At 41.6% G+C, this 16429-nt stretch overlaps 1 protein-coding gene across 4 annotated transcripts in view; it reads left to right on the top strand.

The window, feature by feature from the left end:
• The first annotated feature begins 1085 nt into the window (after positions 1–1085).
• LOC128693776 (uncharacterized) overlaps positions 1086–16429 on the top strand; it is a 204135-nt gene continuing 188791 nt past the window's right edge. For 2 of the 4 annotated variants that reach the window (XM_053783626.2, XM_053783627.2), the window contains exon 1: positions 14971–15185. The gene's annotated coding sequence lies outside the window, so the exon portion shown is untranslated. The other 2 variants (XM_053783629.2, XM_053783628.2) reach the window with 2 other exon arrangements.

Raw genomic sequence — 16429 nt, 5'->3', positions numbered from 1 at the left:
AATTGTATTGTCTTTTTTCTTAATTTTTATTAATGTTATCATCAGGAAGAGTGGGAGGTAATCTGGTTTAATCCAAGGAAGGGTAGGGAAGCTCCATTTCCCTGAATCAAGAACTCTTTACCAGCAGCAAAGTATCCATTCCCATTTGAAGAGCTTTTTAAATATATTAAAGATTCTAAAGAGACGTGCAATAAATTCTAACATTGTTACATTCACTGAGAAGCGTTAAGCCCGTAAGGTTGATACTGCATCTGGAAAATGAGTGAAAATCAGGTTAGAGCCGAGGAAGGGGAAGATAGCTCCAATTCCTTGGCTCAAGAGCCTTTATGCATTAATGCACATGACATGAAGAAGAAGGGGAATTCCCATATCGTTATTATGTTTAGTATGAAGTGCTAAACTCGTAGGGGGTCATACATCGCCTGGGGGGAATTGGAGGCAAGCAGGTCCGATTCACGGAAGGGGTAGAAAAGTCCAAATCTTTAGATCAAGAGCCCTTCATCACCATCATGGCATCTCCCATGATGCTCTGTATCCAGTGTAAAGGATGTTACTAATGATTCGAGTGCTTTATTCTTAGCTTCGACTTGTTCCTCATCCTAGTGTTCAAAGACTGAACCTGATAGTTCAGTTCTCTGTGTCTCGAACAAGTGGCAGTAATTTGCACATATTCTGAACAGTATATTTTTCTCGGTGTGTATTCACTGAGAGAATATATCATGTATTTTATTCCCTATATTAGGCATTAAAGTATTGTTGACTGGTGGTGTACAGGTGACATGCAACCTTAATGACCCCTTTTGTGGTTGATAGTATTTACACCCAAATAAACCAGGCAAGCAGTGTCGCAAGCTTATATACACCGAGAGATGTGTCTCTCAGTGTATGTACACTGAGAGACACACACACACCACTGAGAGGTTTCTATAATACATATTTCAGGAATTTAAGCATAACTGACTGGTGGTGAACAATTGACCTGTAACTTTATTGATCATTCAAGTAGTCGATAGGCTTGAAGCCCAGTTCACCCACCAGCCAACCAAGCAGTGTGTGACTTAACAAGTAGTGTCAGAGACCGTGCCAAGGAAGGTTGTATATCGGGAGGTCTATATTTCTCGGTGTATATACACAAAACGTTTACTTTATTCTTTATTTTATGGATTAAGGTGTTCTTGACTGACAGTATTCAGTTTAAAGACCAGTGCTCATGATTGCTAGTTACGAAAGCAACTATACCAGAGAAGGAAGCAGTGACGACACAAACTAAGAGGTTGGGGAGGTGAAGGAGGTTCCAGGTAAGTGTGAGTGCGTCTGACACATGACTTATTACAAGCAGTTACTTGATGTTGGTGAAAAGTTAATAATCCAAGCGTAATGTTGTATGACCATTTTGGGTTCTGGCGCTTAACTTCATTATCATGATCATTAGTATATCATATATCATTATTATGCTTATCAGTATCACCATTATCTTAATTATTTATTTTGATTATTATCCATATTAATTATCCTTATAATAATATTACTATTTTCTTTATTATTATTATTATTTTTATTACTATATTATTTTTATTACTATATTTGTATTACTATTATTTTTATTTATTTATTTTATTATTATTATTATTATTATTATTATTATTATTATTATTTTAGATCCAAGGAAGTGAAGTTTACTTTTTCTTCAGATCTAACCTCATTGCTTCCCATTTCCTAGGTGATATATGCTATTAGGGACTTCGTGTTTTGCTTTGATTGAAATAATTTAATTACAAGGATCTTGGAGCGATGTTGAACCTTGACTGCCTCTGTCAATTACAACAGTTTAGATACAAAAAAATATTGAACTAAGATTAATAAAGCATATACAGCATACTTAAACATACGCATACTGTATACATACCCAATTATCCTCTAACATTTTTAATGTCAACTGAAAAAAGTAATGCAAACTGATATATTGGGCCTAGGTTGCATAAATATCTTAGTACAATAAATCCCTCTCCTCCACTACTTCAGCTTCACAAACTCCCATGTAGTGTCGGTGAAGCGAGGAAATTAGTAGTTTTAAATATATGATGAATGGATGTACCAGTGGGTGTGACTGGGTGGTAACTGGACATACACAGCACACATTCCGATGTTTATTTTTATTAAGACTGGCATTCATATTATCGTGTAACCAATTCCATTCCTTAATCGTTGTATAATAAATGCTTGAGACCTAGCCATGTACATGTTACAGGGAAATATGATCTAGTATTGTCAGCCAGTCTGAACTGGGAAATGGTTTTTCTTCAATACTTTTTGCGCTTCTCCAGGAATAATGACCCATATGGGTTTACCACTCGTTATGATTATATAATTCTACTGGAAAAAATACTTATATACTATTCAAAATTACGAACAGAAAAAACACGTTTACCGGGCTCTATGATGTCTCGTGCCACGTGACCTTGTAGCAAAATCTCTTACTTCACACGGTGAGTGTCCGGGTTCGATTCCCTGCGAAGGGGTGGAAACATTGGACGTATTTCCATACACCGGTTGTCTACGTTCACCCATCAGTTAAATGGGCACTTGAGTTAGTTGACTAGTGTAGGTCGCATCCTGGGACAAAACTGACCTAATTTGCCCGAAATGCTCTGCATAACAAGTGGCTTTTTATACAGCAGTATGTCATTGATGTCAACTAGGCCTGTATACCTTGTACTTGTAGCAAATGATATTATTATGGTTTAGTAGTTGGTAGGGGACTCATCTGGCCCACTGAGGGACAGGGGTTCGATCCCCCACCAATCAATAATAATAACAAAAAGAAGAATATCGTTATTTCTTCAAGTACATGTGCATAGTATACAGGCCTAGCTGACATCAGTGACATACTACTATATAGAGAGCCGCTTGTTATGCAGAGCATTTCGTGCAAATTAGGTAAATTTTGTCACAGGATGCGACCCACACCATTCGACTAACTCTCAAGTACCCATTTAACTGATGGGAACATAGACAACTGGTGTAAAGAAATACGTTCAACGTTTCTACCCTCGCAGGGAATCGAACCCAGCCCCCTCGCCGTGTGAAGCGAGAGCTTTAGCCACCAGGCCATGGGCATGTATTCTTACATCTGCTGCCCCTGTTCAACTAGCAGCAAGTATCCTTGGCGACGTGCACACCTTACACACTGAGTGTCAGTGGTTCAATCCCCGGCATGGGTGGAAACGTTGGGCATGTTTCCTTGCACCTGCTGACTTTATTAGGTTATCCTAGGTGGTTATCCCTCCAGGTCACATCCTGGAGAAGAGCATTAAGGAGCCTTAGTGGAAATAGTCCTCTATGACATCCTAACTTTAATAAGTTAGGACACTAACTTAGTATGTATGAACACAAATCCTATCAGCCTATCTTCAGACTGCATGTACTCCTACGCATTACAGATTCGAACCTTAATTATTACTCATGACTTAAAACTACCTATGCTATACAGGGACAATGTATAGAACTCTTATCAAAATGAGTTATAACACCATTGTACAATATAGCTACCGTGTCATATTAAACCCCAATGGAAATAAGTCATTCTGACTTTTTTTGGTTATCCTAGGTTCTCTACACATATGCTGCTATGTATGATAATCTATGTAACTGTATTTGTGTTTACCTGCATAAACTTACCTACAAGAACTATTTATCAAATTCAACCCTTAAGATGAATGGTTTTCTTTCACACGCGATGGCTTTATAAATAATGTAATGAAACCTGGCAGCCTGCGATGGGAAACTTAGCTAACGCGAAGAAGCTATCAAGCATTCCAGTTTGGAATGCTTGATAGCGGAACTTATGTTAGTCCCATATGGACTGCCCTTTTTGGATGACATGTCATACATATTTTATTGGAATATTCGATTTCATAATCGAATATTTACAAAGGGTAGGAATATTTACGTAACAATTTCAAGCAACATAATTTGTGCTGTAACATCTCTAAATAAATGAAATGTTTCATACCAATACGAATAGTGTAGTAATCAGGTAAACAGCGTGCTCGGCACCACTCCTAAGATTCTCAGATTGTATTGAAGGTCCAATAGTTTTTTTTTTTTTTTTTACCAATTGATCCATTCATCAGCGAATATACCAACTTCATTTCAGGCGCCTTCAACATTAATTTATTTAATCTAACCTCGTAAAATGTCATATACAAACCACTTGCCTCCGATTTTCTACATTAGCCATGACTTTTTCCCTACTGTTTGCTGTAAGTTTTGATTTAGGTAATACAAAACACAAAACATTTACTAATTTCTTCGTCACACACACTTCATTATGTATTTCGGTGAAAGACTCTTAATCTATGGAAATACTTTTCTTCCCCTTTCATCAAACCTAATTAGTCCCGTTTCGCGGAGGCTGTACGACTCCTTACGGTTTAGTGCTTCCCCGTAATTATAAGAAAAATTCTTCACCCCTTACCACCACCTTAGTTTCCCATTTTTCACCTCGATCATGCTGCGCCGCATGCTCAATAGTGGCTTAGAAATTTTTATGAATATAACAGTTATTATGTCAACACATGACAAGCAACATAAGTGAATAAGAATGGACATATTCGAGTGAAGGTTGCATGCATGATGCAATGTAACTAAAGAGTGGTCTCTAGATGTTAGCGAGGGGCTCGTGATCCACAGGAAGAACTCATTGGTTGACTGGTTAATTGGGCTTAAAGCCTATCACCTACACGAGTTTCATTTATACTACATGTCACCTGTTTACCGCTAGTCAAGAATACTACCTTAGGAATTAAAGTAAACTTTCAGCTTAGTTGGGATCATTCTCGGCTCACAATGAGGGACACGGGTGAAAAGTTGGGAAGAATATAAAGACTCCGCCCCCAACGACGCACTGACTTTATTAGCGCTTCCTGGGTTACAAAACCTCTTGGTGCGGTGTGTAAATTCGTCGATACCTCAAGATAATCAAATTTAGAAAATCTACAAATGGTTTTAAAGGCGAGTATAAATTTGTGCAAGGATTTCGAGGGCACCATACCTGTACACACACACACACACACACACACACACACACACACACACACACACACACACACACACACACACACACACACACTCGTGGAGGAGTCACGCGGTTTGAGCTCGTGTTTTGGTGGTAATATCTGATTGTGCCATAAGGAATAGAGTGTGGGATATAGGCGTGTGCACGCATAAGAGTGCATATAATCACTTAAGCCCCGAAAAAAGGAAATATAAGTGATCATGGAAAAGAAAACGAAGGAAATAGTGACTAAGTGTTTAGTGGGGGCCGTTGGAAGGAAGATGAACGGTTGTATCAGGCCTAAATAGTGTTGCCATAATAACGCAGTGGGGTATTTGAAGAATAAGTGCGACTCAAGACCAGGGAGATAAGAGATATGTATAGATGTGTCGGTAAATACAGTGAGTCAAAAAATTAGATGAGCTAGAGACTATAGTGCATACAGGAAGTTAATGGAAAAATTATGGAGAAGCATCAAGCATCTTCAACTTCTGGGACAGGACGGACCCGCAACGTTACTCCACTGCCAGCCGCAAGTAATATTCACCTAGTTTGAGTTGCATGGGGTCAGTAATACCTCTGTCTAGCTGGAATTGGGGGTCACTCTCCTCGAGCTATCAGAATTAGAATAAGCAGCATTTACTGGCATTTAATAGAATTTAGAGGTAGCGGCATACAGGCGAAGCCTAGTGTATTTATTTTTGAACATAATTTTAAACACACAAGACAGTACAGTGGGAACCAAGAGATCGGGTACATATGCAATACATATGTAGTACATACGTGGGAAATAAGGACTGTTTACATAAACATGCACACACACTAGGTGAGAACAGGGTCTGCTGTTAGGCACTTGAATAGCTGTAGCGCACACACACACACACACACACACACACACACACACACACACACACATATACAGGATTTCACACCTTCCTGTGAAGTGACCCTCTAACCCTTTCTTCCCCCCCCCTCTCTCTCTCCCTCTCCTCCTCTCTCTTCCTCTCTCTCTTCCTCTCTCTCTTCCTCTCTTCCTCTCACTCTTTCTTCCTCTCTCTCTCTCCCTCTCTCTTCCTCTCTTACTCTCTTCCTCTCTCTCTTCCTCTTCTTTTCTCTCTCTTCCCTTGTCACTCCCCCCTCTCTCTCTCACCTTTTCCCTCTCACTTTCTCCCCCCTTTCCCTTCTTTCCCCTCTCTCCTTCTACCCTCCCCTTCTCTCTCTTTCTCCCTCTCTCTCACTCTCTCCCCTCTTTCTTTTTCTCTTTCTCTTTCACTAAAAAAAAAAAATGGTTGGGACTTGCAGGAATCAGGGATCAGATGACAATGGTACTGGTAGGGAGGAATGGATGGAGGAGCAGTGGAAAAGGATAGAGCAAGAATGGGAGAGAAAATTAGGAGAGCTTTCTGAAAAAATGGAGAAAGAGCTCTCTGTGAAATGGGAAAAGAGGTTGGAGAAGGAGACGAAGAATTGGGAGGCACAAGTCGAAACTGCAGTAGCCAGGGTAAAGGTCCTAGAATTTGAGGTAAACAGGCTGAAGCAAGTCTCAGGGGTAGTGACCAGAGAAGACACACCATATGAAGCTGAGAGGCTGAACAGGAAGGCAGGAGATATGAATTATGCTAAGGTCATATCAGCCTGCAAAGAAGGGCCAGGGAGTGGAAGGGAAGAGCAGATGGGTGCAGATGGAGAGGGAGATAGGTCGAATGCTGAGGCACAACCATGCTACCAAGAGCCACTGGAAAAAATCAAGGGAGAAAATGACCACATACAGACAGGAACCAGAGTCACAGAGGGAGAGGCAATGGGAGGAGGAAAGGGCAAAATCAGTGTTTATCCATGGGCTTCGGGAGAGAGAGGAAAGGACACACACTGAAAGACGGCAGGAAGAAAGAAAGATTGAGAAAATCATCATGGAAATAGGGGGAGAAGACATGGACGAGATTGTAAATTTTCAAAGAATAGGGGGGTACTTGAAGGGGAGAAACCGACCGATCAAGCTGATTCTCAGGACAGAAACAGTGCGGAACAGGATCCTCCAAGAGAAACCATAGTTGAAAAGCTTGGAAGAGTGCAAGAAGGTGTTCCTAGACAGAGACAGAACACACAGAGAGACAGCAGCTGAGGGAGAGGCCAAAAAAGCAAAAGGAGCTAGGAAAGGAGACAAGGATGGAACCAGCAGAGGTCAGTCAGAGCAGAACAGAGCAGCAAGGGCAAGCGCGCACACAACTATACTCAGAACCCCACAACCTATCACACGATCCCAACACACAATACAATCCATACCCACAGCTTCCACCCAACCCCCAACAATAGAATCCCACAGTATGCTACCAGGTCTCCCACCCCCACAGGCCCCCCAAACCACAGTGTTGGAAAGGAAACTAAAGGTATGGTACACAAACGCTGATGGAATAATAAACAAGTGGGAAGAGTGGCATGAAAGAGTCAAAGAGGCATCACCAGACATCATAGCGATCACAGAAACCAAGCTTACAGGTATGATAACAGATGCCATCTTTCCAACGGGATACCAGATCCTAAGGAAAGACAGAAGGAACAGGGGGGGTGGAGGAGTGGCATTGCAGATCAAACACCGATGAAATTTTGATGAGCTGGAGAGAGGAGACAGCGGAGAAGAAAGTGATTGCATAGCAGGAATGCTTCACTCTGGAGGTCCCAAGGTGATAATTGCAGTGATGTATAACCCACCACAGAACAGCAGGAGGCCAAGGCAAGAGTATGACGAGAGCAATAGAGCGATGGTTGACACACTGGCTATAGTGGCCAGAAGAGCTCATGCATGCAGGGCAAAGCTCCTGATCATGGGCAACTTTAACCACAAGGAGATCGAATGGGAGAACTTGGAGCCACATGGGGGCCAAGATACATGGAGGGCTAAGATGATGAAGGTGGTACTGGAAAACTTCATGTACCAACACGTAAGGGACACTACAAGAGAGAGAGGAGAGGATGAACCAGCAAGACTGGACTTAGTATTCACCTTGAGTAGTGCAGATATTGAGGACATCACATATGAAAGACCCCTTGGGGCCAGCGATCATGTGGTTTTGAGCTTCGAATACACAGTAGAGCTACAAGTGGAGGGGGAAGCTGGAAGGCCAGGACAAATGAAACCAAACTACAGGAAAGGGGACTACATAGGAATGAACAACTTCCTGAATGAGGTTCAGTGGGACAGAGAACTGGCAGGGAAGCCAGTTAATGAGATGATGGAATATGTAGCAATAATGTGCAAGGAGGCTGAGGAGAGGTTTGTACCCAAGGGTAACAGAAATAATGAAAATGCCAGGATGAGCCCATGGTTCACCCAAAGATGCAAGGAGGCAAAAACCAAGTGTGCTAGGGAATGGAAGAAATATAGAAGGCAAAGGACCCAGGAGAATAAGGAGATCAGTCGTAGAGCCAGAAACGAATATACACAGATAAGAAGGGAGGCCCAACGTCAATATGAAAACGACATTGCAGCAAAAGCCAAATCTGACCAGAAGCTATTATACAGCCACAGCAGGAAGAAAACAACCGTCAAGGACCAGGTAATCAGGCTAAGGAAGGAAGGAGAGACAACAGGAAATGACAGTGAAGTATGTGAGGAACTCAAGAGATTCAAAGAAGTGTTCACAGAGGAGACAGAAGGGGCTCCAGAAAGACGGAGAGGTGGGGTACACCACCATGTGCTGGACACAGTACGCACAACCGAGGAAGAAGTGAAAAGGCTTCTGAGTGAGCTAGATACCTTAAAGGCAATGGGGCCAGATAACATGTCTCCATGGGTCCTGAGACAGGGAGCAGAGGTGCTATGTGTACCCCTAACAACAATATTCAATACATCTATCGAAACAGGGAGATTACCTGAGGCATGGAAGACAGCTAATGTGGTCCCAATCTTTAAAAAAGGAGACAGACATGAAGCACTAAACTACAGACCAGTGCCACTGACATGTATAGCATGCAAAATCATGGAAAAGATTGCCAGGAGAAGAGTGGTGGAACATCTAGAAAGGAATGATCTCATCACCAGCAGCCAACATGGTTTCAGAGACGGGAAATCCGGTGTCACAAACCTACTGGAGTTCTATGACATGGTGACAGCAGTAAGACAAGAGAGAGAGGGGTGGGTGGATTGCATTTTCTTGGACTGCAAGAAGGCGTTTGACACAGTACCACACAAGAGATTAGTGCAAAAACTGGAGGACCAAGCATGGATAACAGGGAAGGCACTGCAATGGATCAGGGAATACTTGTCAGGAAGACAGCAGCGAGTAATGGTACGTGGCGAGGTGTCAGAGTGGGCACCTGTGACCAGCGGGGTCCCACAGGGGTCAGTCCTAGGACCAGTGCTGCTTCTGGTATTTGTGAACGACATGACGGAAGGAATAAACTCCGAGGTGTCCCTGTTTGCAGATGACGTGAAGTTGATGAGAAGAATTCATTCGATCGAAGACCAGGCAGAAATACAAAAGGATCTGGACAGGCTGCAGACCTGGTCCAGAAACTGGCTCCTGGAATTCAATCCCACCAAGTGCAAAGTCATGAAGATTGGGGAAGGGCAAAGAAGACCGCAGACGGAGTACAGTCTAGGGGGCCAGAGACTACAAACATCACTCAAGGAAAAAGATCTTGGGGTGAGTATAACACCAGGCACATCTCCTGAAGCGCACATCAATCAAATAATTGCTGCAGCATATGGGCGCCTGGCAAACCTCAGAACAGCATTCCAACACCTAATAAGGAATCGTTCAGGACCCTGTACACCGTGTACGTTAGGCCCATATTGGAGTATGCGGCGCCAGTTTGGAACCCACACCTAGCCAAGCATGTAAAGAAACTAGAGAAAGTGTAAAGGTTTGCAACAAGACTAGTCCCAGAGTTAAGAGGTATGTCCTATGAGGAGAGATTAAGGGAAATCAACCTGACGACACTGGAGGACAGGAGAGATAGGGGGGACATGATAACGACTTACAAAATACTGAGAGGAATTGACAAGGTGGACATAGACAGGATGTTCCAGAGACTCGACACAGCAACACGGGGGGACAGTAGTTGGAAGCTGAAGACACAGGTGAATCAAAGGGATGTTAGGAAGTATTTCTTCAGCCACAGAGTAGTCAGGAAGTGGAATAGTTTGGGAAGCGATGTAGTGGAGGCAGGATCCATACATAGCTTTAAGCAGAGGTACGATGAAGCTCATGGTTCAGGGAGAGTGACCTAGTAGCGACCAGTGACGAGGCGGGGCCAGGAGCTTGGACTCGACCCCTGCAACCTCAACTAGGTGAGTACACACACACACACACTATATATATATATATATATATATATATATATATATATATATATATATATATATATATATATATATATATATATATATATATTATTGTAACCGTGAACGAGTGGTATAGATCAGTAACAACACTGCGCTAGCCAAGGATTCGAACCCATGTTTAATTTACATAAAGCCGAAATTGATTTTACATTTTTTTTGGATCGTATCCTACGGAAGAAAATTTAAGGGTCCCCAAGGTACTGGATCTATCCCCCCTTGGATCGTTGTTTATTAATTGAACCTTTACCTCCACGGGTTTAATACTTCCCATCTTATTTATTTATTTAATTTATTTGGACATGATACATGGTTGTACAAAGAAATATAGTGGTTGGGTGTACATGCCAAAAGCCCGTTGTATGCAGAGCATTATGAGCAGGCTTAAAATTAACTTAAGATTTACTCAGCAATGATATATTCAGTGGTAAAAATTACAGTAAACAAATTACATGAAGTATAAACGAGTATTTCAAATAAGGAGCATTGAAGTTGTACAAATTTGTAGCATAACTATGTATAATAATAATTGGATTGCGTTAATCTGTGTTATTAAGACAACTGTAATCACTCAAAACTTATTTAATTGTACTTGTGAGTAAGTGTACCTAAATGCTAACACTATTAGTGTAATTATGTAGTGTACCAGTAACTATGTGGTTTTCTTTCAAAACGATTTCACAGAAAATGATGTACCCTCGCATCACTGGGGACACTATGGAATAGCTAAAAATTTAAAAATTTCTGTAGATTATTAACCTTGAGATAAGATGTTCGGATTTTGAACCTGAAGTGTTATCCACCCAAAATAACCCAGTAAAGTCCGTGTGTCAATGGAAACTCTGAGTTATGACCCCAATGGAAATAAGTCACTTTGTCCGACTTTTTAGGGTTATCCTAGGTTCTCTACACATGTGCTGCTATGTAAGGTAAGATTTCGTTCTGATTTTTAACCCCACAGGGTTATCCACCTAGGATAACCCAAGAAAGGCAGTGCATCATCGAGGGCTGTCTTATTTCCACTGGGGTCCTCAATCTTGTCCCCCAAGATACGACCCACACCAGCAGACTAACACCCAGGTACCTACTTGCTGCTGGGTGAACAGGACAACAGGTGTAAGGTAACGCGTCGAAATGTTTCTACCCCACCAGGAATCGAACCCGGGCCCTCCGTGTGTGAAGCGAGAGCTTTGCCAGCCAGGCCATAGGGTCACCTATGATAATCTATATAACTGCATTTGTGCATACCTAAATAAACTTATCCCAGGATGCGGCCCACAACAGTCGACTAACACAGACGTACTTCTGTGTGAACATGGGCAACAAGTGCCTTGGAGAATTAACCAGTGAAAACAGTTGTGGTAAACTGAAGACATTTTAAATAGGGAAGACGTTAATTTTGCTACGTTTCTCCCGTATTGGGATTTTTTTGAAGAACTTGACAAACCTCTTCCTCTTCCCCCCTCGTCCCCCCCATGTCATTGTACTCAGTGTACGTCGGGCCCAAATTGTATTATGCAACACCAACATGGACCCCCACACCTGGTCAATCACATCAAGAAACTGGAAAAGGTGCAAAGGTATGCAACAAAACTGGACCCCGGAGATTAGGAATATATCCTTTGAGGAGAGGTTAAGGGACATTGGATGACAGGACTAGTGGTTATATGATAATGACGTACAAAATATTGAGAGGAATTGATAAGGTGAACATGTACAGAATGTTTGAGATGCTTTACAGGAACAAAAGGGCACAACTGGAAGTTGATAAGTTATAGGTATGTTAGGAAGTATTTCTTCAGTTTTAGAGTAGTCAGGAAATGGAACAATCTGGAGAGTGTACATATTAATTGAGACTGATGAAATAAGACATTTGGAAAATTAATGCTTATTTGAAAAATGCACAGCAATGATATGACAATTGATTTAACAAGAAATACGAATAACCGTTGCCTCTATAAGCAAGTTCGTCGTCGTGGTACCAGGTCATAATAACTGCCGCAAATACCTTCACAGTTGAACAGTCCTGTTTCACGATCCTCCGTTTGGTTATTGCCCATAGATTCATAATTGGGTAGAGGTCAGGATAGTTTCCAGGCCAATTTAGAAAGCTTAATTAACCCATTTTCCTTGAAGAGTTTCAGCATTTTTCTGGAAGTCTGGCATGGAGCAAGATCCTGCTGGAAAATGCTTTCTCCATCAGAAAAGTCTCTATCTACAATGGGAAGCAAATGCGTTAACAGGATTGCTTTGTATTTGTTACTGTTCTTCGTTCCTTCAACATTTACAAGCCGTCAAGGGCATTAAGCAGTAAAACTACCCCAAAACATCTTTTTAGGTTGGTGTTTTGCTCCGTCTCTGCCACTGATCTGTACCCACGTAATTCACAATGCGCCTCATATGAAAATATTAACTCTTCTCACATTCATCTGTCGTCCATCCCTTAAAATCGAGTGCTCTCCGCAGCCAGGTTTTCTTCATAGCAGCAGTCAATAATTGTTTCTTTACCGACTGTTTGGTAGTTCTGCCAGCTTCAAGGAGCCATCGTCGAACAGTTGAAAGAATCAACATTTACGCCAGCTGAAGCCAAATCTCTCTGTAGATCTTTGCTGGCTTTCTTGGGATTCTTCACACTATTTCTTATGAAAACCTTGTCTTCGTGAGATATTGTCTTGCGTTTTCTTGCACATCTTCCTCGACGTAGTGTTCCACAATCATCAATGTCGTCAGCTCTCTTCATTTACGGCGATACGTGATACTCAAATCAGCATATTTTCTAAGGGTTACAATACTTGCATGCTTTCTAGGTGCAACATCCATCACGAATTTCAGCAGTAATCATGAACTGGAGGAGAGAATTTGGCGAGACAACATTCACTCATGGAACACGCTTTCAGGAATAGAGCTTTTGAAGACGGGAGTAGACCCAGTACCGACCAGCTACACACACACACACACACACACACACACACACACACACACACACACACACACTCACACTCACACTCACACTCACACTCACACTCACACTCTCACACACACTCACACACACACACTCACACACACACTGGTCACAAACCGGGCCGCGGGGTCGTTGACCCCCGAAACCCTCTCTAAGTATACACTCCAGGTATACACACATACATGCACACAAACATGCATGCACATACACACGCACATACACATATACAATAATAAATACAGTATATATACACATACACACAGGGTATACAAATTCTAACCAGACAATAGAGCGAGAAAGTAATGTGAAGGACCTGGGAGTGATAATGTCAGAGGATCTCGCCTTCAAAGACCACAACAGTGTATCTACCGCATGTGCTAAGTAAATGATAGGATGGATAATGAAAACATTCAAAACTAGGGATGCCAAACCAATGATGATTCTCTTCAAATCGCTTGTTCTCTCTAGGCTGGAATACTGCTATACACTAACTGACCCCTTCATGGCAGCCGAAATTGCTGACCTGAAGAGTGTACATAGAACTTTCACGGCACACACAAGTACGATAAGGGACCTAAATTACAGGGAACGGTTGAAATCCCTTGCTTTGTATTCCCTGGCACGCAGGCGAAAGAGATGCATGATAATATACACTAGGAAATTTCTAGAGTGACTAGTTCCAAACTTGCACACGAAAATCACTTCATATGAAAGCAAAAGACTCGGCAGGAGATGCAACATTCCCCCAATGAAAAGCAGGGGCGCTACTAATACCCTGAGAGATATCACAATAAGTGTGCGGAGTCAAAGACTGTTCAACTGCCTCCCAGCATACATAAGAGAAATTACCAATAGACCCATGGCAGTCTTCAAGAAGGCACTGCACAGGCACCTAAAGTCAGTACCTGACCAACTGGGTTCTGATTCGTAAGCCAGTTTGAATGTGGTCAGCAGTAACAGCCTGGTTGATCAGACCCTGATCCACCACGAGGCCTGGTCTCAGACCGAGCCGCGGGGGCGTTGACTCTCGAAACCCTCTCCAGGTGTGTGTGTAATATTTATTATAGATATATGTCGATCGTGTAAGAAAATGTGTAAAGTGTACTAGGGACTCAACACACATGCATGAATAATTACCTATACAATACAAATTCATTCACACATTCTGTTTATGCTCCTTCAGCAACGCAGCAGAGTTCCATTGTACGAATGGAACTCCGAGATGTGGCACCACCGTAAGCTCACTATGTGGGTTCCAGTTTAAATCTCTCTGGTTTAGAGTGACTTTAATTTTGTTGAACGCATTTTCTTTGATAATATCTAATGCCGCCTCTGTTTGCATTGACATATTTTCTTGGCATGGATGATTAACTGATACTGATATATTGACACATTCAGACATTGCATAAAGGCGCTTTGAAGGGATGACACACGAAAGAAGTTTTGTGTTGACAAAATGCTGCCCGGCACCTGATATGCGGGGGTGGGGGGGGGGGGGGAATGAGGATGTCGGGGCGATGAGGCAGGTAACACAAGTCAGTGCAGGCTTAGACGGCATGGGAGACTACGTTCCGTGATGTAATTCACCTCATTATCTTAAGAAGTATGTAACAAAGTGCACAAATGATTCTTTTGAAGTTGTGCACGAAGACTTCTATCTTGTGTGTATATTAATCTTGGCACGAGTTGAAAGAATCTGGAGAACAGTTGTGTGTGGTGTTAACGGAGAGCCTCAACCTTGTGTGTTGAACCCCTAAGGCACACCACAGCAAGTCAATCGTCACAAATTTTTCATTGTGGTTAACTGAACAACTTAAATTACAAAGGTGAGAGGGAGAGATAGTACTAACATCTGTGTATGGTATTTACAATTTTTTTATTATAAATCATAAAAATGCATTACAACAAAAAATAAGAAACCTCTGAACCCGTTATGAATGTGTATATATAAATGTATATGTATAAATGTATGTATATATATGTATAAATGTATGTATATATGTGTATGTATAAATGTATGTACATTATGTATGTATATTTGAATGTATAGATGTATGTACAGTTTGTGTACGCGCGTGTATGCGTCTGAGCGCACCCAAACTTTTATATAAGTGGACGTTATCTATCACTACAGGTATCACCCTCTTAATGAAATTAAAGCAAACAAAAATATTCTTAAATAAACACGACAATGTCTGGATTATATCTGGAAGAAATAGTTTATAAGTTACCTCCTAAAATTCTTCCTATATACCTATTCACCAATCTATATATCTATTTCTCATCCTACCCCACCTACCACACTATCAAGAAGACTCATCCTCCGGGAACAATATAAGGAGGCCCCCGCCCACCCATCCACCCGGTGATCTCAACGCTGCCCCGACCAGGTACTGATCCAACCCTCCCACGCACCAAGACACACACACACCCTCTCCTCACGGGTTCATTAAATAAGAAAAGCTTTTCGAATGTCTCTGTACACTTTTTATACTTCCAGCCAGCCCCTACGTACTCAACACACCTTCATTAAATACTTTCCTCATACTTACTCAAATGTACAGTAAACCTGATACACTCTGGCACGTATCATGAATCCTTAAAATGATCATAATTACTGATTGATAAGCTGTGGTTATGCGTAAATATACACATTTACACAAAGATGCAATGTTGCACATAGGCACTTATCCAAAACGTATATTATCAAGCAATATATTGAACAGGGAAATATGCATCAACAATTGAACGTGAATATACATGTAAATAAGTGAATCGAATACAGAAAACATATTTACACAGGTAAACAAAAAAGTCATTCACACACAAATCATATCCAAGCACAATAGTAGACACGTCTAATGTTCCACTCCCAAAAAAAAAAAAGATACATTTAAGCACATTCAAACACCCGACACGAATATTCAGGTATTCAAATGTAACTTTCACGCCAAGTGAAAATTATCAAGAGCGGTTTAGAACAAATTAATAAAATATCAACCTTTGTTTTTCCTGGAAAATGTCAGGCGTTGTCCACATGCCAAAATAGATGCCAAGGGCAGCAAGGAAA

This window comes from Cherax quadricarinatus, chromosome 34, assembly GCF_038502225.1.
Source record: "Cherax quadricarinatus isolate ZL_2023a chromosome 34, ASM3850222v1, whole genome shotgun sequence".
Taxonomy (NCBI): Eukaryota; Metazoa; Arthropoda; class Malacostraca; order Decapoda; family Parastacidae; genus Cherax; species Cherax quadricarinatus.
The sequence above is the reverse complement of the archived record's forward strand: the minus strand, read 5'-3'. Positions and strand labels throughout refer to the sequence as shown.